The sequence below is a fragment of the Leptonychotes weddellii genome, chromosome 5 (assembly GCF_054177405.1).
Source record: "Leptonychotes weddellii isolate Sample4059 chromosome 5, ASM5417740v2, whole genome shotgun sequence".
In the NCBI taxonomy this organism is placed as follows: Eukaryota; Metazoa; Chordata; class Mammalia; order Carnivora; family Phocidae; genus Leptonychotes; species Leptonychotes weddellii.
In genome coordinates, this window is record NC_138373.1 from 91,330,484 (window position 1) to 91,353,358 (window position 22,875).

General features: G+C 38.0%; 1 long non-coding RNA gene across 2 annotated transcripts in view; it reads left to right on the forward strand.

Moving 5' to 3' along the window:
* Positions 1 to 22,875, forward strand: part of LOC115939891 (uncharacterized) — a 168,544-nt gene that overhangs the window by 139,460 nt on the left and 6,209 nt on the right. The window contains exons 7-8 of one of the 2 annotated variants that reach the window (XR_014145649.1): positions 10,877 to 10,946; positions 15,541 to 16,026. The exons of the other annotated variant lie outside the window; for it this stretch is intronic. This is a non-coding gene — a long non-coding RNA (uncharacterized LOC115939891). Of the gene's footprint in view, positions 1 to 10,876; positions 10,947 to 15,540; positions 16,027 to 22,875 lie in introns of those variants that run through there. 2 annotated transcript variants of the gene reach the window in all.

Here is a 22,875-nt window from a genome sequence, read left to right on the forward strand (position 1 = left end):
TCCCTACTCAGCGGGGAGTTTACTTCTCCCTCTGCCCCTCCCCCACTTGTTCTCTCTCTCTCCCTTTCAAAAATAAATAAATTAAAAATTAAAAAAAAAAGAAAGAAGATGAACCAGTGTTAAGTAGGCTATTGAAATGGCCTTGAAAAGCTGGAATGTTGGGGCACCTGGGTGGCTCAGTTGTTAAGCGTCTGCCTTTGGCTCAGGTCATGATCCCAGGGTCCTGGGATCGAGCCCTGCATCAGGCTCTCTGCTCCACGGGAAGCCTGCTTCTCCCTCTCCCACTCCCCCTGCTTGTGTTCCCTCTCTCGCTGTGTATCTCTCTGTCAAATAAATAAATAAAATCTTTAAAAAAAAAAAAAAAGAAATGCTGGAAAGTCAATGTATTAATTTACAATTACGTGGAAATCAGAATGCTCAATTCTATATGAGGAACACATTCTCTTCCAGCCTTCAAGCTATCCAGGAAGCCAATCACAATCAAGGGCCCAATCATTAATTTTTAAGGTAAAAATCACTGTGGCAGAGAGGGGAAATACTATAGTCAGGAACCTTATGATGTGAATGTTGTTTCTAAAGACTGACCTACCTTGAAGCCAAATCACAATTAGAATAAAAGAAGCTAGATGATCAAATATTTACTGGTATCGGGCTGAAATACAGAAGATTTGTTAAAGGGAACTGAACGCCTGTAGTCTGTTATTTAAAGCCTCCTCACTGCAAGAGCACCAAAGAAAACTTGTAAATTTAGTTTTTATACCGTTTACCTGGCTGAGCTACCACCTTCACACTGACTTTTCTATGGATGAGTTAATCTGGTTGGCAAATTTTTTTTTTTCTTAAAGAACCAGAAAATAAATGTTTCCAGCTTTGTAAGCCATATAGTGTCTGCTGCAAGTACTCAACTATGCCACTGTAGCATAAAAGTAGCCACAGATAGTACATAAATGAATGAGCATGGCTATGTTCAAATAAAACCATTTATGGACACTAAAATGCGACTTTCATATAATTTTCAAGGGTCATTAAATATTATTATTCTTGGGTGCCTGGGTGGCTCAGTTGGTTAAGCGACTGCCTTCAGCTCAGGTCATGATCCTGGAGTCCCGGGATCGAGCCCCGCATCAGGCTCCCTGCTCGGCAGGGAGTCTGCTTCTCCCTCTGACCCTCCTCCCTCTCATGCTCTCTCTATCTCATTCTCTCTCTCAAATAAATAAATAAAATCTTTAAAAAAAAAAATTATTATTCTTTTGATGTTTTTTCAACCATTTAAAAAGCCACTCTTAGCCCACAGGTTATACAAAAACAGGTTGCAGGTAATTTGTTAACCCATTATCCGGTCAGTAAAAAAGAAGCAGGCTAGGAGGTATGGCCTAATATTAGAAATAAGGGAGTTTCAAAAGGTAGTTCCCTAAATTATTCCTTAAAGTAATCCCAGGAAAGTGACAGGTTAATCCAATTATAGGGTTGGGTAATCTCATATAGAGCCCCTATACAAATCTATGATGCGTAGTTATCCTGTTGTTTTTTAGGGCAGATTGCCAAAGCTCTCACTGATTTGGACCTCCCTCATGTTAGCCCCTCTCCCCAGGATTTCTACAGCAGCTGACTCATTCTCTAAGCTTTGACTCCAGCACCCTTCAGAATACAACACTTACCATTTTCCCTCTGCCTGGATGCTGTGCTACTCTAATGCTACTCCCCAACAAAGAGTTTCTTAAGATCAATATTTATTGGCTATCTGTTGACAAACAAGTGTAAGAAAGAAAATGTTCCTGCCCTTAAAGAATTCCCAGTCTCAGTAGAAGGCAGATTTTCTTCATATAACAAGTGATTGCCAGTTAGCTTTAAAAGAGAGTAATTTGGCAGAGCCCTAATCTCTACTAGCCTCTCCAAAGAGCCACCTTAACTAAAATAGCCTTTGATATAGTTAATCAATGTTAATGTCAATGGAAGCTAATTTAGAAGCTATCTTTATTGATATGCCCTGTCTTTTGTTTAGCTTAATTTATATTGTCATTGCATTATGTGACCCTTCAGGACATAATTCAATTAGATGATTAATAAAATATTTCACATTAATATAGACAGGTTTTAGAATATTAAACTGACAGTCATTTCATGTTTTCATACTTATATGCTTGAGTCACCGTGTGTGCCTTACATGAATATGTACCTTATTGGTTCCACTGATGTTCTTCTTTCATGGTGGATTACTTTGTATTTTAGCTGACTTAACTGTAAGATCCTACAGTAGAGTAACTAGGGTCATTTCAATTTTGTTTTTAGCCACTGTTATTGAATTACTATTTTAGAGTGAGATTTTAATAAATTGATTTTGAAGTTGAGGGGTGAATCAATGTGTGGGGTAGTGGGTGGGGGAGTGTGTCTGTCTCTATTGAGAACATCAGAGTGGTGCCTTTCAGCTGAGTAGTACAGCTGGGGTGTGTGTGAAGAGGATGCCTCGTGATGAGTTAAAACTTCATGCAGGATAAACACATCAGCATTCTATGATTTCAATTTTACATCTGTTTCATCTCATTCTGCATTCCAAAGTAGTATCAAATGGAAAATGACATTTGGATGTCTTCCATTTTCTTATAGAATTTAAATTTGTTCCTTAATATCAAGATTGCTCCCATTTCAGAAATCTCACTCTCACTGTTCCTTCAGTTAAAAAACAAAATTTAGGGTGCCTGGCTGGATCGGGCGGAAGAGCATATGACTCTTGATCTCAGGGTCATGAATTTGAGCTCCATGTTGGGTGTAGAGATTACTTAATTGAATGAATAGATAAAACTTTAAAAAAATAAATAAAAAACAAAATTCAACTAAGTAAATTGGAAGATCCAATTGACTTTATTAAATGATTCATGAATCTGGCAGCCTCCAATCTAGCAAGTAGAAGGGAATTCCACTGAGCTAAACAAAGGAAGGTTTTTAAAAGCAGACAGAAGGCATAAAAAAAGAAGAAAGGAATTTATTAGCAAGAAATGCATTGTTTAGGCAAGGTTGCCTTCCTAAGGGGGAAATGTAGAGAACAAGATGGAGTCTTCATGTCAAGTAGTGATGTAAGCAGCCAATGGTGTTGAAGCTAAGACCAAATATCACCAAAACCAGCACAGACCAGCAGTACAAAGGACTGATAATCAGTAAGGCCACTCAAACCTGGAAAAACCAGGAGCTGATAATCACTAGAACCGGGAGGGACCTACAAAGGCCTAACACTGATTAAACTCCTTTGAAAAGGGAGAACTACTGCATCAAAATGTCAGGCTCTCCAGACACTGACTCTTCCATCTCTGACCAAATTTGAAAAGCAACTGCCACTGAAGCCTCTGCCCCGTGGATCTCTGAACATTATAGAACCCTCCACTGCTAGAACATAATAAGCAGTACACGCCAAAAGCTGAGCTGGACTGGACAGAGGCTTCACCTCAACTGTGGACTCACACTGACTTCATTCTGTTTGGTTCCTTAACTTCTTACCCCTTGTTGTATCTTGTCTGTTGTGTGATTTTGATTGTGTTTTCCTTTGTGTGATGTGTATGAAGCCAAATTAAATGCATAGTGAAATGCCAGTGAATTTGGAGTTCTGAACCTACTTTACAATTATGTTAATCTTGCTTTATGATTGAATAAAGCTGACTTTGTAGAAAGACACAACTTGAGTGTGCATCATCATGGTGTAACTGAACCAACATGCGTTCACTCCTTAATGACTAACAGATAGAAACTACACCAGGTTGAGTGTTGCACAAAGTAAACTTCACTTGCAGCAAATAAGGAGATCACAGGAAATAACTTCCAAAGCTGTGACTCTACAAGCAAGGGTGGACGGTTTCCTTTTATTTAGAGTTAGGATGAATATTTAAAAAGGAGGATCCTCTCGCGAATGTAGACTTAGGGAACTCAGTGACTCCTTAAAGTGTAATAGCATTCATATCATAGGAGTCCCAGAAGAAGAGAAAGAAAAAGGAGCAGAAGGTTTATTTGAGCAAATTATAGCTGAAAACTTCCCTAATTTGGGGAAGGAAACAGATTTTGAAATCCAAGGACAGAGAACTCCCATTAAATCCAATAAAAGCAGGCCAACACCGAGACATATCATAGTCAAATTCACAAGATACAGGCAAAGAAACAATCCTGAAAGCAGCAAGGGAAAAAAATCTACAAGAGAAGCAGATCAGGTTTGTAGCAGATTTGTCCATAGAAACTTAGTAGGTCAGAAGAGAGTGCCATGATATATTCGACGTGCTGAATGGGAAAAATCTCGCAGCCGAGAATACTCTATCCAGCAAGGCTATCATTCAGAATAGGAGAGAAAAAGAGTTTCCTGGACAAACAAAAACTAAAGGAGTTCATGACCACTGAACTAGCCTGCAAGAAATATTAAAGGGGACTCTGAGTGAGGGAAAAAAAGACCAAAAGCAACAAAGACTAGAAAGGAGCAGAGAACATCATGAGAAACACCAACTTTACAGGTAACACAATGGCACTAAATTCATATCAATAATAACTCTGAATGTAAATGGAAAATGCTCTAATCAAAATGCATGGCGGGGGGCACCTGCGTAGCTTAGTCGGTTACGCATCTGACTCTGGGTTTTGGCTCAGGCTATGATCTTGAGTCATGAGATTGAGCCTCGCATTGGGCTCTGCACTGGATGTAGAGCCAGCTTGATATTCTTTCTCTCCTTCTCCCTCTGCCTCTATCCTCTCTTCATGCTCTCACTCTTTTTCACAGAACAAAACCAAAAAACCCACATAGGGTATCAGAATGGATTTAAAAAAAAAAACAAAACAAGACCCAATCTATATGCTGCCTATAAGAGACTTGTTTTAGACCTAAAGACATCTGCAGATTGAAAGTGAGGGCTTGGAGAACCATGTATCATGTTAAGGAATGCCAAAAGAAAGCTGGAATAGCCATACTTACATCAAACCAACTAGATTTTATTTTATTTTTTAATTTTTTAATTTTTTTTAAAGATTTTATTTATTTGACAGAGAGAGAGCACAAGCAGGGGGGAGCAGCAGGCAGGGAGATGGAGAAGCAGGCTCCCCACGGAGCAGGGAGCCTGATGGGGGGCTCGATTCCAGGACCTGGGATCATGACCTGAGCTGAAAGCAGCCATTTAACCAACTGAGCCATCCAGGTGCTCCAGACAAACTAGATTTTAAACCAAAACTATAGCAAAAGATGAAGAAGGGCATTATATCATAATTAAGTGATCTAACATCAAGAAGATTTAACAATTGTAAATATTTATGCCCCCAACTTGGAAGGACCCAAACATATAATCATATATAAACATATAAATCAATTAATAACAAATACAAAGAAACTCACTGATAATAATACAATAATAGAAGGGGACTTTAACATCCCACTTACAGCAACGGACAGATCATCTAAGCAGAAAATCAATAAGAAAATAATGGCTTTGAATGACATACTGGACGGGATGGACTTAAGAGATATATTCAGAATATTTCATCCTAAAGCAACAGAATACACATTCTTTTTGAGTGCACATGGAACATTCTCCAGAATAGATCACATACTGGGCCACAAATCAGGCCTCTACAAGTACAAAAAGACTGAGATCATACCATGCATATTTTCAGACCACAACACTATGAAACTTGAAGTCAACCAGAAGAAAAAATTTGGAAAGACCACAAATGCATGGAGGTTAAAGAACATCCTACTAAAGAATGAATGGGTTACCAGAAAATTGAAGAAGGAATGAAAAAGGACATGGAAGTAAATGAAAATAAACACGATGGTCCAAAAAACCTTTGGATGCAGCAAAAGTGGGCATAAGAGGGAAGTACATAGCAAGGCCTACCTCAAGAAGGAAGAAAAGTCTCACATATACAACCGAACCTTACACCTGATAAATAAGGCCTAACGTCAGCAGGAGAAGGGAAATAATAAAGATTAGAGCAGAAATAAGTGATACAGAAACAAAGAAACAAACAAAAACCAGTAGAACAGATCAATGAAACTAGGAGCTGGCTCTTTGAAAGAATTAACAAAATTGATAAACCTCTAGCCAGACTTAACAAAAAGAAAAAAGAAAGGACCCAAATAAACAAAATTATGAATGAAAAAGAGATCACAAGAAACACCACAGAAATACAAACAATTATAAGAGAATATTATGAAAAATTACATGCCAGCAAACTGCGGAATCTGGAAGAAATGGATAAATTCCTAGAAACATAAACTACCAAATTGAAAAGGAAGAAATAGAAAACTTAAACAGATGATAACCAGCAAAGAAATTAAATCAGTAATCAAAAATCTCCCAACAAACAAAAGTCCAGGGCCAGATGACTTCTCAGGGGAACTCTACCAGACATTTAAAAAAAAGAGTCGGGGCGCCTGGGTGGCTCAGTTGGTTAAGTGACTGCCTTCAGCTCAGGTCATGATCCCAGGGTCCTGGGATCGAGTCCCGCATCAGGCTCCCTGCTCTGCGGGGAGCCTGCTTCTCCCTCTCCCACTCCCCCTGCTTGTGTTCCCTCTCTCGCTGTGTCTCTCTCGGTCAAATAAATAAATAAAATCTTTAAAAAAAAAAAAAAAGAGTTAATACCTATTCTTCTCAAACTGTTCCAAAAAATAGAAATGGAAGGAAAACTTCCAAACTCATTCTATGAGGCTAGCATTACATTGATTCCAAAACCAGACAAAGGCCCCACTAAAAAGAAGAATTACAGGCCAATATCCCGGATGAACATGAATGCAAAGAAATTCTCAACAAGATACTAGCAAATCAAATCCATGTATTAAGGAATCATTTGCCACAGTTAAGTGGGATTTATTCCTGGTTGCACAGGTGGCTCAATATTCACAAATCAATGTGATGATACACCACATTAATAAAAGAAAAGATAAGAACCATTTGGTCCTCTCAATAGATGCAGAAAAAGCATTTGACAAAGTACAGTGTCCATTCGTGATAAAAAAAAAACCCCAAGAAAATAGGGATAGAGGGAGCATACCTCAACATCCTAAAGGTCATATATGAATGACCCACAGCTAAGATCATCCTCAATGGGGAAAAACTGAGAGCTTTTCCCCTAAGGTCAGGAACAAAACAGGGATGTTTACTCTCACCATTGCTATTTAACATAGTACTAGAAGTCCTAGCCTCAGCAGTCAGACAACAAAAAGAAATAAAGGCCATCCAGATCAGCAAGGAAGAAATTAAACTTTTCACTATTCCCAGATGACATGATACTCTAGGTAGAAAACTTGAAAGACTCCACCAAAATATTACTAGAACTGATAAACAAATTCAGGAAAGTCACAGGCTAGAAAATCAGTGTACAGAAATCTGTTGCATTTCTATATACCAATAATGAAGCAGCAGAAAGAGAAATCAAGGAATCAGTCCCATTTACAATTGCACCCAAAACCATAAGATACCTAGGAATAAACCTAACCAAAGAGGTAAAGGATCTGTACTCTGAAAACTAGAACACTTATGAAAGAAATTAAAGAGGACACAAAAAATAGGAAAACATTCCATGCTCATGGATTAGAAGAATAAATATTGTAAAATGTCTATACTACCCAAATTCATCTACACATTTATTGGAATCCCTATCAAAATACCACTAGCGTTTTTTACAGAGGTCAAAAAAACAATCCTAAGATTTGTATAGAACCTCAAAGACCCTGAGTAGCCAAAACAATATTGAAAAAGAAAAGCAAAGCTGGAAGCATCATAATTCCAGACTTTAAGCTATATTACAAAGCTGTAGTCAGCAACACAGTATGGTACTGGCACAAAAACAGACACATAGATCAATGGAACAAAATAGAAAACCCAGAATGGACCTACAACTCTATGGTCAGCTAATCTTTCACAAAGCAGGGACAAATATCTGATGGAAAAAAGACAGTCCCTTCAACAAATGGTGTTGGGAAAACTGGACAGCAACATGCAGAAAAATGAAACTGGACCAGTTTCTTACACCACAAACAAAAACAAATTCAAAATGGATGAAAGACCTAAATGTGAGACAGGAAACCATCAGAGTCCTAGAGGAGAACACAGGCAGCAACCCATTTGACCACAGCTGTAGCAACTTCTCACTAGACACGTCACTGGAGGCAAGGGAAACAAAAGCAAAAAGAAACTATTGGAACTACATCAAGATAAAAAGCTTCTGGGGCACCTGAGTGACTCAGTCGGCTAAGTGTCTGACTTCAGCTCAGGTCATGATCTCAAGGTCCTGTGATGGAGCCCTGCATCAGGGCTCCCAGCTTATCAGGGAGTCTGCTTGTTCCTCTGCCCTCCCCTGCTTGTGCTTTCAAGCTCTTCTGTTCTCCTGCTCTCATGCTCACATTCTCTCTCTCAAATAAATAAATCTTTAAAAAAAAAGATAAAGCGCTTCTGCACAGTGAAGGAAACAATCAACAAAACTAAAAGACAACCTTCAGAATGGAAAAGATATTTGCAAATGACATATCTGATAAAGGGTTAATATCTAAAATCTATAAAGAACTTATAAAACTCAACACCCAAAAAAGCAAATAATTCAGTTAAGAAATGGGTAGAAAGCATGAATAGACATTTTTCCAAAGAAAACATCCAGAAGGCTAAGAGCCGCATGAAAAGATGCTCAATATCACTCATCATCAGGGAAACACAAATCAAAACCTTGATAAGATATCACTTCATACCTGTCAGAGGGCTAAAATTAACAACTCAGGAAACAACAGGTGTTGGTGAGGATGTGGAGAAAGGGGAATGCTTTTGCACTCTTGGTGGGAATGCAAACTGGTGTAGCCACTCTGAAAACAGTATGGAGGTTCCTCAAAAAGTTGCAAATAGAGCTACCCTACGACCCAGCAATTGGACTACTAGGTATTTACCCAAAGGATGCAAAAATACTGAATTGAAGGGGCACCCTACAGTTTACAGCAGCATTATCAACAATAGCAAAACTATGGAAAGAGCCCAAATGCCCATTAACTGATGAATGGATAATTAAGTTGTACACACACACACACACACACACACACACACACAGTAGAATATTACTCAGCCATCAAAAAGAATGAAATCTTGCCATTTGCAACAAGGATGGAGCTAGAGTGTATTCTGCTAAGTGAAATAAGTCAGAGAAGGACAAATAACATATGATTTTACGTATATGTGGAATTTAGGAAACAAAACAGATGAATGTATGGGAAGGGGAAAAAAAAAGAGGGAAGCAAACCATAAGAGACTTTTTAAGGATACAGAACAAACTAGGTTGATGCAAGGAGGTAGGTGGGGGATGGGCTAGATGGGTGATGGGTATTTAGGAGAGCACTTTGTTGTGATGAGCACTGGGTGTTATATGTAAATGAGGAATCACTAAATTCTACCCCTGAAACCAGTATTACACTATATATTAACTAACTAGAATTTAAATAAAAATTTGGAGAAAAAAAAAGCAGGACCCTCACTTGTTAATATGTCTTGTGTCAATTTAATTATTAGACCAGCCACAAGAACCAAGTAGGCTGAGGGGTGGGTTGAGGAGAGGGGATATTTTCCCCCTTCCCTAAGTGTCCATCTTTTGCAAATGGTATTTCAAAATAAATCCCTTAAGCATTCAACCTATCCAGACAGACTGCCATGCTAAAGCTTCCCTAGGAAGAATTTCAGGCACCTCTGCCCTTAGCCTATCTTGGGACTCTGAGGAAGGCTTCTAGGAGAAGATAAGCTAAAATGAATTTTGGAGGATGGGTTAAAATGAATTTTTTAAGTTCCAAAAAGTTAGAAGAGTGTTCCAAAAGAGTATCAGCTACCTGAGAGGATTGCAAGTTTTGAAGAGCCTTCCTTTGTAAATGGTGCTATGGAGCTTCAAAACTTCAAAATATGAATCGAATCCTGTTTGTGATGAAAAGGTTTAAAGCTGTGTCTGGTTGTAAAGGAAAACTACAGTCTTCATATATATTACACACACTAATATAATACGCACTAGTATTCAGAGCACTCTACAACACTTAAGACAGCAGACATGGGTTTTTCACACATCATGCAATTCTGGGACACAATTTAACTCAATTCTTTTTTTTTTTTAAGATTTATTTAATTATTTGAGTGAGAGATCGAGAGCACGTGTGAGCACAGGAGGGAGGGACAGAGGGAGAGAGAGAACCCCAAGCTGGCTCTGCTCCCAGCAGGAAGCCCAACCATGGGCTCAATCTCATGACCCTGAGATCATGACCTGAGCTGGGATCAAGAGTTGGAAGCTTAACTGACTGAGCCACCCAGGCTCCCCTGACTCAGTAGCATCAGGTCCCACAGGTTAAGGGCTCAGTGCCGTAAGACTGAACCCCCCCCCATCATTTCCACTTCATACTCTAATCTCAAGCCCAGGTTGCCACCTGTGCTTATTACAACAGGCTATAAATTGGAGGTCCACTGCATCCTCCAATTAATCTGCTAGAACAGCTCATAGAACTCAGAAAACAGCTAACTTATGTTGGTAAAGAAACAGTGGGCTCAAAAGGGGGTCACTTGCCCCTACTACAGCAAACCAAGATTTAGCTCCCAGAAATGTGACCTTTAAAGGGTGGATCTGAAATTTCCTGATCAGCACTTGTGAGATAATCTCCATAATAAGTCTCCTGTATTCCCTTCCCCCCAAAAGGAGATGGCCTGGCCTGAAACACCTGTCTTTTCTTTTGCTAATAACTTCCTTGCCCCACTCTCCTTTTGCCTGTAAAAACCTTTTGTTTGGTACAATTCCTCAAAAAGCCTATCTATTTGCTAGAAGCGCTGCTGTCCAATTCATGAATTGAATAAAGCCAATCAGATACTCAAATTTGCTCCGTTGAATTTTTGTTCTTTAACATTTATAGATTACCAGTTTATTGCAAAGGCTTTAAAGGATATGGAGGAACAGCCAGATGCGGAGATACATAAGGCAAGGTATGTGGGAAGGTGGGAAAGTATGCAAGCTTCTATGTCTTCTCTAGGAGTGCCCCTCTCTCAGCACCTCTACATATCCCAGCAGTTCAGGATTCATTACACAGGCATGACTGGTTAAATCATTGGCCATTGGTGATTGATTTGACCTTCAGCCCCTCTCCCCTCCCCCAAGATGGGGGTTAGTGAGGAGAGACTGAAAGTTCCAGCCCTCTAATCACATGGTTTGTTCCCCCGGCAACGAGCCCCCATCCTTAGATGCATTCCAAAAGTCTCCTTATTAACATAAACTCAGATGTGGCTGAAAGGGGCTTATTACATGAATAACAAAAGACACCCATCATTGCCCTGGAGCTATTTCAGGGCCTGGGAACAAAAATCAATATTGTAAACAAAAGATGCCTCTAAAACTCTTATATTGAAAATTATAAGGGTTTTGCCAGGAACAGTAGACGGAGACCACATATATATATATTTTTTTATAAATCACAATATCACACTGGCACAGTCAGATTTGTAGTTTAGAATCTAAACTAGATGAATCATCCTGATTATAACAAGAATAGGTTTAGTGGAGGCAGACAGTCAGGCAAGGCTGTGGTAATGAAGGCAGATACTCAGAGAGCCCTTCATAATTCACTGGTGATGATGAAACATTGTAGTTAGTTGATCAGTTTTGACACTTACTCATTCTTCATAGTTAAAAATAGCTGACTATGCAATTTTAAGTATATCCTCAATTGCCCGGCAAGATTCCAGTTTATACCTGTTGTCTTGGCTTCTGCTTTCACTCTCAGTGGTACCCTGGTTTGAATGATCATTTATGAAGTCTTCCTATGGTTTAAGCAACGCCAGCATAGGACACCAATAATTGCTAATAATTTTGCAGTTTTATGTTTCATCCGAACTTTTCCTCTCATTGTTTGACTTACCTCTGTTATTGTTTCTTTTGTGAAATATACAGATGGATCATATCCTCAGTATATTCTTGTTCTTTTTAGGATCAATGTTGCCAAGACCCCTTCCTACATTGACCCCCTAAGTCAGTGTGGGGTTTTTGTTTTATTTTTTAGTCAATATTTTTTGAACTTTGTTTGAAACTGCGTTAAAGTTCAGCTTTTTATCACCACACAATATAGACATAGGCATATACAATTGAAACAAAAGTTTCACAAGATAATTGAAAGGTAGTCTTGCAGTACACTCTGACATTACATATTCCACTCTTTTCTGTTATATTCTAGCCCATTTCATTCCACTTCGTTTTTTAATCCATGTGGTTTTATGAATTGACCAATGGATTGTAACTTGAAAATTGAGAACCAATGCAGTATCCGATCATTGTGTCACCAGCTAGACCCCAAGACCTGAGTTTTACTGCCCACCTCATGTGAAAATGTTGGGGTTCAGGAGCAAACAGTCAAGAAAGAATTCTTGAGATGTCTTCAGTGCAAAAAGGTGGTTTTATTAAGCACTGGGACAGGACCCATGGGCAGAAAGAGCTGCACTGGGATCCTGAGCAGTGGCCCATTATATAGTTTCAAGCTGGGAGGGGGTCAGAGATAGCGAAAGTCTCTAAGGAATTTGGAAGCAAGGTTTCTAGGACCTTGAGGGGCTAGCTATTGTTAGGAAAAGGTCTAGTAAAACCCTAGTCATCAGACCCTTCAGATGTATATCAGTGGGCCATATGCTTAGAGGATGATTGCTAACATATATCTTGGGGGCTTAGAGATAAAGGAAGTTTCCAAAAGAATTTTTATATATTAAAGGAGACTTACAGGATCCTGGAGTTCAGGATAATGTTAAGGTGAGATTGCTTTTTACCCTTAGCATAGGATCAACATCAAGGCAGTTGAAGGTCACTCTGCTTGTCTCAAGAACTTGTCAATGGGCTGTAAGTTGTAAGGAAATTTAACTTTTTTCTTTTGCCTTTGTTCCCCACATCACACCTACTTGTAATCACTAATCTTTGTCTCACATTTTTCCTTAAATTAAAAAAAAATTCTTTCCTCTTCCCCCTCTTTTTTTTTGTTTTAGTAATCTCCACACCCAACATGGGCTCGAACTCACAACCCCAAGATCAAGAGCCACATGCTCTACTGACTGAGCCAGCCAGGCACCCCAGCTTATCTCTCTCTTTTTTTTTTTTTTTAAGATTTTATTTATTTATTTGACAGAGAGAGACATAGCGAGAGCAGGAACACAAGCAGGGGGAGTGGGAGAGGGAGAAGCAGGCTTCCTGCCGAGCAGGGAACCCGATGTGGGACTCGATCCCGGGACCCTGGGATCATGACCTGAGCCGAAGGCAGACATGTAATGACTGAGCCACCCAGGCACCCCCCAGCTTATCTCTTAACTCAGGCAGATGGAAAGCAAATAGCAACTGCCCTGACAAAACCTCCAGTGGCTCAGACTACCCAGACCAGTTTGAGCATAACCTCTGACCTGCACTGGCATAGATGGACCATAGAGTGACCTCTAGAATGACTCACAATTACCTTTACCTCATTATGATACTAAATTTTACCCCCAAGAGGGGTACAGGCCTCATTTACATAACATACAATGTATGTCTAGGCATATTATGCCTGCCTCTACCTATGATGACAACAATCCCCCTTTTAAATTTTCATCCTAACCCTAAATAAAAGGAATCTATCCACCCTTGCTATAGAAGAGTCACAGCTTTGGAAGTTATTCCCTGTGATCTCCTTATTTGGTGCAAATAAAGTTTACTTTGTGCACCAACTCAACCTTGTGTAGTTTCTATCTGTGACTCACCAAGGAGTGAACTCAGGTTTTGGTTACAATTAGATAGGAAAGGACGGTTTTATTACCCCAAAATGTTCATCATGCCCCATTGCAGTCAGTCTGTCTTTTTTTTTTTTAAGATTTTATTTTTAAGTAATCTCTACACCCAACAATCGGGCTTAAACTCACAACCCCAAGATCAAGAGTCACATGTTGCACTGACTGAGCCAGCCAGGCGCCCCTGCAGTCAATCTGTCTGACTCTGGTCTCCAGCAACTGTGGATCTGTTTTCTGTCACTATATAGCTTGCCTTTTCTGGAATTTTATATAAGTGGAATCATATAGTATAGTCTTTTGTGTCTGACTCTGTATCCAGCATAATACTTTTGAGATTCATATATGTTGTCATATGTATTGTTCGTCATTTTTCTTGGTGAGTAGTATTGTACTGCAGTTTATTCATTTATCAGTCGGTTGTTTCCAGGTTTTGGATATTATGAATAAAACTACAATGAACAGTTGTATACAAGTCTTTGTGTTTTCACAAAGACATATATGTTTGTATGTTTTCATTTCTTTTGGGTAAATATCTGAGACTTAAATTGTTGGGTCATGTGGTAAGTATATGTTCACTTAATAAAAAACTACCAAAAAAAAAAAAAGAGAGAGAGAGAGAATGACAAAGAAACTACCAAACTGAGAAAGGGGAACCCTCTTGCACTGTTGGTGGGAATGCAAACTGGTGCAGCCATTTAGGAAAACAGTGTGGAGTTTCCTCAAAAAGTTAAAAATAGAACTACCCTACCCCATTACCCTAGTAATGCAATTGCATTACTAGGAATTTACCCAAAGGTTACAAAAACACTAATTCAAAGGGATATATGTACCCCGATGTTTATAGCAGCATTACCTACAATAGCCTAATTAAGAAAACAGCCCAATGTCCACTGACTAATGAAGATAAAGAAGAGGTGGTATATATATATAATGTAATATTACTCAACCATAAAAAAGAATGAGATCTTGCCATTTGCAACAACATGGAGGGAGTTAGAGAGTATTACACTAAGTGGCTAAGTCAGTCAGAGAAAGACAAATACCATATGATTTCACTCATATGTGGAATTTAAGAAATAAAACAAACAAGCAAAGGGGAAAAAAAAGGAGGGGGGCAAACCAAGAAACAGACTCTTAACTAAAGAGAACAATTTGATGGTTACCACAGGGGAGCTGGATGGGGGGATGGTGATGGGGATTAAGGAGGACAATTGTTGTGTACCAGGTGATGCATGGAAGTGTTGAATCACTATATTGTACACCTGAAACTAATGTTACAACTGTATATTAAGTGGAATTTAAATACAATATTAAAAAAAGAAAAGAAACTAACAAACTATTTTCAAAGTATTTGTGCCATTTTTTATTATTTTTACCAGTAAAGAATTAAAGTCCCAAATGCTCCACATTCTTACCAACACCTGGTATTCTTAGTCTTTTTAATTTGAATCACTCAAATGGGTGTGAAGTGGTATTTCATGGTTTTAATTTGCATTTCCCCACTGACTAAATGATATTATTTGCCATTCATATAGCTTCTTTGGTAAAGTGTGTTTTCACACTTCTGTCTTGTTTTTTATCATTCTTGCCAGATTTGTGTGTTTTTTTAAAATAACTCTAGTTTTTAACTTGGATTTATTTTTGCTGTTTTTGTGATTATGGGGTTCAGGACATGCTACCCCTAAATATGACACCTTGGCATATTGAAAATTTTAAAATGAAGGAGTTTGAGTAAACAGAAGCAGGAAGGTCACTTTGACATTTCCCCTGTCCTCTACCCCTGAAACAGGTCATAAAACCATCATATGAGAGGTGCCCTCCCTCTGCTGAAGGAAAGGAGTGTCCTTATCTCCAAGGACAAAGGAACATGGAGAAGAATCCAAACAAGCAAGCCTTGCTATGTTTCTCCCAATTTACTATCATATTTCTAAAGGACTGCACACCCTTCATCAAACCTAGCATAAAATACTCAAGTCTAACTGTTTCTTTGGGTCTTCATTTCCTTACGAAGGCTTCAGTGTCCCACAAAAAGATATATTAAATAAATATGTATGCTTTTCTTCTGCTGATCTGTCTTTATTTAATTTTCAGACCCAACTGGGAACCCTAAGAGGATCAGGGAAAATTTTGTCCCCTACATTGATTTATTATAGATGTTTATTTATTGATTTTTCTGTTTTATTTTTCAAATACAAGCTTTTTAAATTTATACATTTCTCTCTATTACTTATCTGCATCCTACTTTTGCCATCTGTAATATTTTTTAAAAGATTTTATTTATTTATTTGAGAGAGAGAGTACTAGAGAGAGAGAGCAAGCATGAGCAAGCTCCTGCTGAGCAAGGAGCCCAATGTGGGGCTTGATCCCAGGACCCTGGGATCATGACCTGAGCTGAAGGCTGATGCTTAACTGACTGAACCACCCAGGCGCCCCATCTGTAATATTTTTATAATCATTTGGTTCACTCTTATGCTGTTGGTGGGAATGCAAACTGGTGCAGCCACTCTGAAAATAGTATGGAGGTTCCTCAAAAAGTTACAAAGAGTACTGTCCCATGACCCAGCAATTGTACTACTAGGTATTTACCCAAAGGATACAAAAATGCTGATTTGAAGGGGTACATGTACCCTGATGTTTGTATCAGCATTATTAACAATAGCCAAACTATGGAGAGAGCCCAAATGTCCTTTGACTGTTGAATGGAAAAAGAAGGTATGCTGTGTGTGTGCGTGTATATATATATATATATATATATATACACACACAGTGGAATATTACTCAACCATCAAAAAGAATGAAATCCTGCCATTTGCAATGGCATGGATAGAGCTAGAGTGTATTATGCTGAGCAAAATAAGTCAGAGAAAGACAAATACCATAGGATTTCATTCATATGTGGAAACTAAGAAACAAAACAGATGAACACAGGGGAAGGAAAAAAAAGAGAGAGAGAGAGAGGGAAGCAAACCATAAGGGACTCTTAAGGATAGAGAACAAACTGTAGGTTGATGGAGGGAGGCGGGTGGGGGTGGGTTAAATGGGTGATGAGTATTAAGGAGGGCACTTGTTATGATGAGCACTGGGTGTTATATGTAAGTGATGAATCACTAAATTCTACTCCTGAAACCAATATTACACTATATATTAACTAACTAGAATTTAAATAAAAATTTGAAAAGAAAAGAATCGTTTAGCTCAACATATTATAATTTCCATTTTGAATTCTTAATTTGTGTCTTTCTTAATTTCCTAGCACATGGAGATTTTCTAGTTACCATTTTATTGTCTACTTATAATTTAATAGCATTTTGTCAGAGAATGTCATCTATGTGATTTTAATCCTGGGAACTTTGTTGAGATTTGCTTTATGGCCAAATACATATTCAGTTCATAAATTTCATGTGTGCTGAAAGAGAATGTGTTTGTTTGTTTGTTTGTTTGTTTGTAGATGTCAGTGCAGAGTTCCATGTTTCCATTATGTCAAATTTTGTAAGTTATATACATCAGTTCTTCTAACTTGTCAAACATTTTCTGTTAGTTACTAGGGAGTTATGATAAATTCCTTCACTATAGTTATAGATTTATCTGTTTCTTCTGGTGATTCTATCAGTCTATGCTTTATGCATGTTTTTTCAGGCTTTGATGTCAGGTACCTATAAAAAAAATTCCTACCTATGTCCAAAATAGTGAAACTGCAGAACAACAATGGCAAAGAGGTTATCATTGGGAATAGGAGGGAAAAGAAATAATCCTCAAAGAAGCAAAGTTAGTCAAACCTGGCTTAGGGGTATTGTAATCCACAAAACAATGAAATGTTCTCTTCAATGTGCTGAGAATAACTGACAACCTGGAATTCTAAACCCAGTGAAAGTATCTTTCAAGAATGAGGGCAAAATAAAATCATTTTCAGACAAGTAAAACTGAGTCTCCAAGAGAGGGAAAGCTTAGCCAGAAGGAAAGTAATCCCAGATAAAAGGTCTAAGATATAAGAAGAAACAAAGGGCAAAACAAAGTAGTAAGTGTTTGAATAAATCTAAACACATATCAACTATAAAACAATGATGAGGTTTAATTTGTATATTGAAAAGAAAAAAAAAAATCCAAAATAATATTATATGTCAGTTTCATCTTCTGGAAGAGATAAGGATATTTATTAACTTCAGACATTGTAATTTAAATGATCACATGGCAACATATAGGGTAACCACTAACAAAAAACAAAAACAAAAACCATGTCCCAAAACCAAATAGAACACATAACTTCCAAAGTAGTAGAAAAAAATAGTAAATTAATCCATAAGGAGGCAAAAAAGAATAGGAAGTAAAAGATAGCATAAACTAGGATGGTAGATTTTTGTGAAACTAATTTCATAAAGTAAAGGTAGATGAACTTGATGCCTTAGTAGTTAAAAGAAGAAGACTCGATTGTACAAATTCATTTATAGGCTGCATGCAAGACTTTAGAAAGGTTGAAAGTAAATGGTAATAGAAAAGAATAGAAGTGAATACATGGAAAAGGTATATAGGCAAAAAGAAAACCCAGCATAGCTACATCAAAATGAGAACAATAGAGTTCAATAGAAATAGCATTATTAGAAATAAACAAGGCCTCATGCCAACAGTGATCAAGATAAGGACATAAGGGGTACTTGGGTGGTTCAGTCAGTTAAGCATTCGACTCTTGATTTCAGCTCAGGTCATGATCTCAGGGTCATGGGATTGAGCCCTGTGTCAGGCTCCATGCTCAGCACAGAGTGTGCTTGGGATTCTCTCTCTCCCTCTGCCCCTCCCTGCTGCTCACTCTCTCTTTCTTTCTCTCTCTCAAATAAATAAATAAATCTTTAAAAAAAAAAAGAATATAAGACTATCCATAGATCACTCATCCTTGTGATTATATAATTTGACCATCAAAACATGGTGGTATCTCTTATGTTTTCTATTATCACAGCAAAGATTTGTTCATAAAGCATCTTCTTTTCTCTCCTCCTTCAACTTTATTCTTCTTCCTCTCCTTTCTGTCCTCCCCACCACCACCCTTCTTCCTCCTTTTTCCTTCTCTCCTCCCATCCTCTTCCTCTCCCTTTCTTTTCCCCCTTTTCTCTTTTTTTCTCTGGAAGAGGGGGCGTTAAAAGTAAGACTCCTGAGTTAGGGTAAAATAAAGATTTTCAAGGTGTTAAATTTATTTCAGGGGCCCCTGGCTGGCTCAGTCAGGGGAACATCCCACTCTTGATCTCGGAGTCATGAGTTTGAGCCCCAGGTTGTGTGTAGAGATTACTTAAAAAATAAATAAATAAATTTGTTTGTTTCAGTAAACCCTTACCAGCATTAATCTTTCAGGGGGGAAAAAGTATAATGTTTTATTTAGATTATCTATGAAGTTGAATTTTGTGTGTGGGGGGGCATTTGGATTTCCTCCTTTATGAATTATTGTCTCATACTCTTTGCACATTTAATAGCATTTTTGCATAGTTTATACCTGGCTCCATCAAAGGAGGAATCGGATTACCACTCAATGTCTGTAACTTAAGAGAAATGGAATCTTATTACTTACCTAAGTAAGGGAAAATTGTATGATCAGGCACAGTATCCTTAAAGAAAGCAAACTCCTTGACTTATGAGGTTCTTGGGAAGCATTTGTCTAGTGGTTGTATTGATTATAGAGGCAAGAGTGGGTTTACATCAGCCTTAGAAATGTGACTTCTGCTAGTTACAGAGAAGAGAGTGGGTTATTCTGGTAAGCCTTTGTGGGGGCGCAAGGCAGACCACCCCAAAATATGCCACAATGACACAATGATTATTTTGAATTACTTGAAAAGCAGACAGTGCAAGAAGGGCATCTTGACCCTCTGTCTCCCTGAGTGCAGGAAATAATTCTTCCATGTGAAGGGCGCCCCCACCTTTACCTGGAGACTGAGAGAAGTATTATTATCACCAGAGATGAGAATTCAGGGTTGAAGAAACCTATATAGACAAACCTTGTTACTTCTACTAATTTACTATCTCAGCCCAAATTCTCTTTAGAATTCCTTATTAATTAAACGTCACAGTTTTCTTTGTCCTATCAATTCCTCACAGATTTCTGTTTCTGTGTCTAAAGCATATAAAAACTGCCTGTCTTATTCATTTCTTTGGGTCTCAATTTTACCATTGGGCCTCCATGTGCACCTAATTAAGCTTTTTTTTTTCTTTTTAATTCTGTTAATCTGTCTCGTGTTAATTTAATTCCTAGACCAGCCAGATGAATCTTGAAGGATAGAGAAAAATTTTTCCTCCCCAACACCTTGCTAACTAGCTGGCTTTCAGGAGTATTGGGCTGTCTTTGATTGGCTTTCAAAGGCATTTTCACAAAAGCAAATCGATTAACAGGGTTGCTTGTTATCATGGCTATAGAACTGTGAATCCTTCTTTGAGGAGCCTAAAAACTTTCTAATACTCGGTTTTTTATATTAAAGTTATTAAGCTTTTGCCATGTTATTTAAATTTTTGTTTTTAGTTTGTCTTTTAATTTGAAGATTCTTCAAATGTAAAAATCTATACTTTGTCAGATTCCCTTGTCTTTATGCTGCCTATCCTTTCAGTTTAAAATCTTTCAGAGCTCCTGGCATATGATGGGAATTTTCCATTTTTTATCATTAATTTTCATTTTCAAAACAACTCTTTGTACTGATTTACAGTAGCCTCATACCTGTATATTTTGCTTCCCCTAAAATTCCAAGCTCCATGAGGTCAGGGTTATATCATTTTTTTTTCTGCCACAGCACATATTACGGTATATGTGAGGTATGTGAGTTGGCAGTGTGAAGCCTGGATTGGAACAGGATTAAAGACTGTGCGCTATCTATTGGGGTAAGAGTAGTAAGGGTTGATGTAAACCAAGGACAAGTTGGATATAGGAAAAGATTCGAGAAGAGGTAAATGAGGATCCAAATTTGATAGAACTTAACTTGTTCACAAAACTAATTTTCAGGTAGCAAAAATTTCTATCATATTTTTTTAATAATTCCACTCTTTTTTTGTTTGTTATTAATTCAGTGGATTGGAAATAGTGGAGTTCTCTTGTGGGATCTTAGTAAAGTAAGATGGTTAAGCATAAAGACTTGTCTTGTAAAAAGAGTCCCTAACAACTGAACTTAATAAATCCCAGAGGATTAGAAGACTGAGGACTCAGGTGGCAGCTTTATTTAAATGGCTACTTCTAAACTTAGCGGACAAAAGTAACCATTATTAGTGTGTTTACCCTAGGGTAGTCTCCAAAGGTACCTAAATCCCCAAGCCATACTGAAGCCATCCTAAGGGTAATGAAGATCAAGTTTTCCTTTTCCCAAAAGAATCTCAAAAATTTTTGTACTTCTTGTATTAGGTTAAAAGACAGAATATTCTACATCTGGACTTCCCATTATGTGAGATAATGAATTTCCTCATGATGGTGAAAGAAAGGAGAGGAAAGGAAAAGAGAAGAAAAGAAAGGGAAGGAAGGAATGGAGGGAGGAAAGAAAGAGGCAGAGTAGAAGGAAGGAGTGAGGAAGGAAGGAAGGAAGGAAGGAAGGAAGAAAGAAAAGTGAACAAAAAAGGAGAAAGCAAGTAGCCTAGAAATGAAAAGTCATACTCAGTGACCTAACAGATGTGAAAGAGTAAAGCCTGGAGTCTAGGTTTCCTTGAAAAAAAGTGCTCTGCCAATTATGGGCTAATTGTATAATGCTATAGTTTGGGGATGCAAAGAGATCTAGAAGCAACCTAGTTCAACTCCTTCACTTTTTAAAGAAAAAAATCAAATGTTTAAAGGTTAAATTACTTGCCAGTAAGTACTAGGATTGGAACTATAATTCAGATCTTCCGATTCATAAACTAGTGGTGTGTAGTTTATGAGATGCTTCATTACACACCCCAACCCCTGTCTCTTAGTTCAATAACTAATAGGTGAGAGAGCATACTCAGCTAAACAAAGAGTTTAGCTACCTTTTAATGATTCTGGATAAGATGATCACTCTGGATGAATTCCTGAGGATGTAATTAATATTTCCCAGGAGTACTAAAGTCAATTTTTCAATTCCTTATGCACCTCACATGATCAAGCTTTGTTAGGCTCTATGAGGAAGATAAATCATTTATGGTGGCTCTGGTAAATATATACTTTGCTTCCTACATCTGGCAAAATAATGAATGGGTATGGAAAATAAAGTTTTTAAGAAAAAATGGCTTTATCTTGGTTAAGTGTGACTTTTCCTGGTAGGACATACATACTATTCATTTGCAGTGGTCAAAGACAAAAACTACACAGGTAAGAAGAATGATTTTATTCAGATCAGAGTATCTCAGTAGGATGGTATTGCCTTAGACTTTTATGGGCAGGGATAAACAAGCTGGGGTGATTTACAGTGGAGGTTGTTTTGTAAGCAGGGGAAGTCTCAGTCAGTTATTGCAACAAATGTTTTTCTCTCTAGTTGGCTAGTTTCAAGGAGACAAATAGTTCTAATCTTAGCTGAAAATCAGGAGACAAAGAATGGGAAGTTGGCGAGGTAGAAAGCAGGTTCAGGCAAAGGGGAAGAGTATATGTCCGGCCTTGTCACAGCCTTTACCCAATCAACAATTACTGAATCACTCATTCTTTCTTTCTTTCTTTTTTTTTTTTTTAAAGGAATTTCTTTTCTCTCTCTTTTTTTTTTTCTTTTCTCTTTTTTTAAGATTTTATTTATTTTAGAGAGAGAACACAAGTGGCAGGGGGTGGGGGAGGTTGGCGGGGGTTGGGTGTGGGGAGCAGAGGAAGAGGGAGGAAGAGGAGAGAATTTCCAGCAGACTCCAAGCATAGAGCCCAACATGGGACTTAATCTCACGACCCTGAGATCATGACCTGAGCCAAAACCAAGAGTTGGACACTTAACCAACTGAGCCACCCAGGTGTCCCTGAATCACTCATTATTTCTTGATTAAACTAGAAGGTTATGTCTATATACCCACCAGAATGAGTGAGTTTAAGGTTAATAACACCACATATTGGTGAGAAAGTGAGCAATGGGAACCTTTGTGCCCTGTTGTTGGGAGTGTAAACTGGGACAACTTCTTTGAGAAACAGTTTGACATTAAACATACCCAACAACTCCAAAATTCCACTTCTATCAATTCAAAA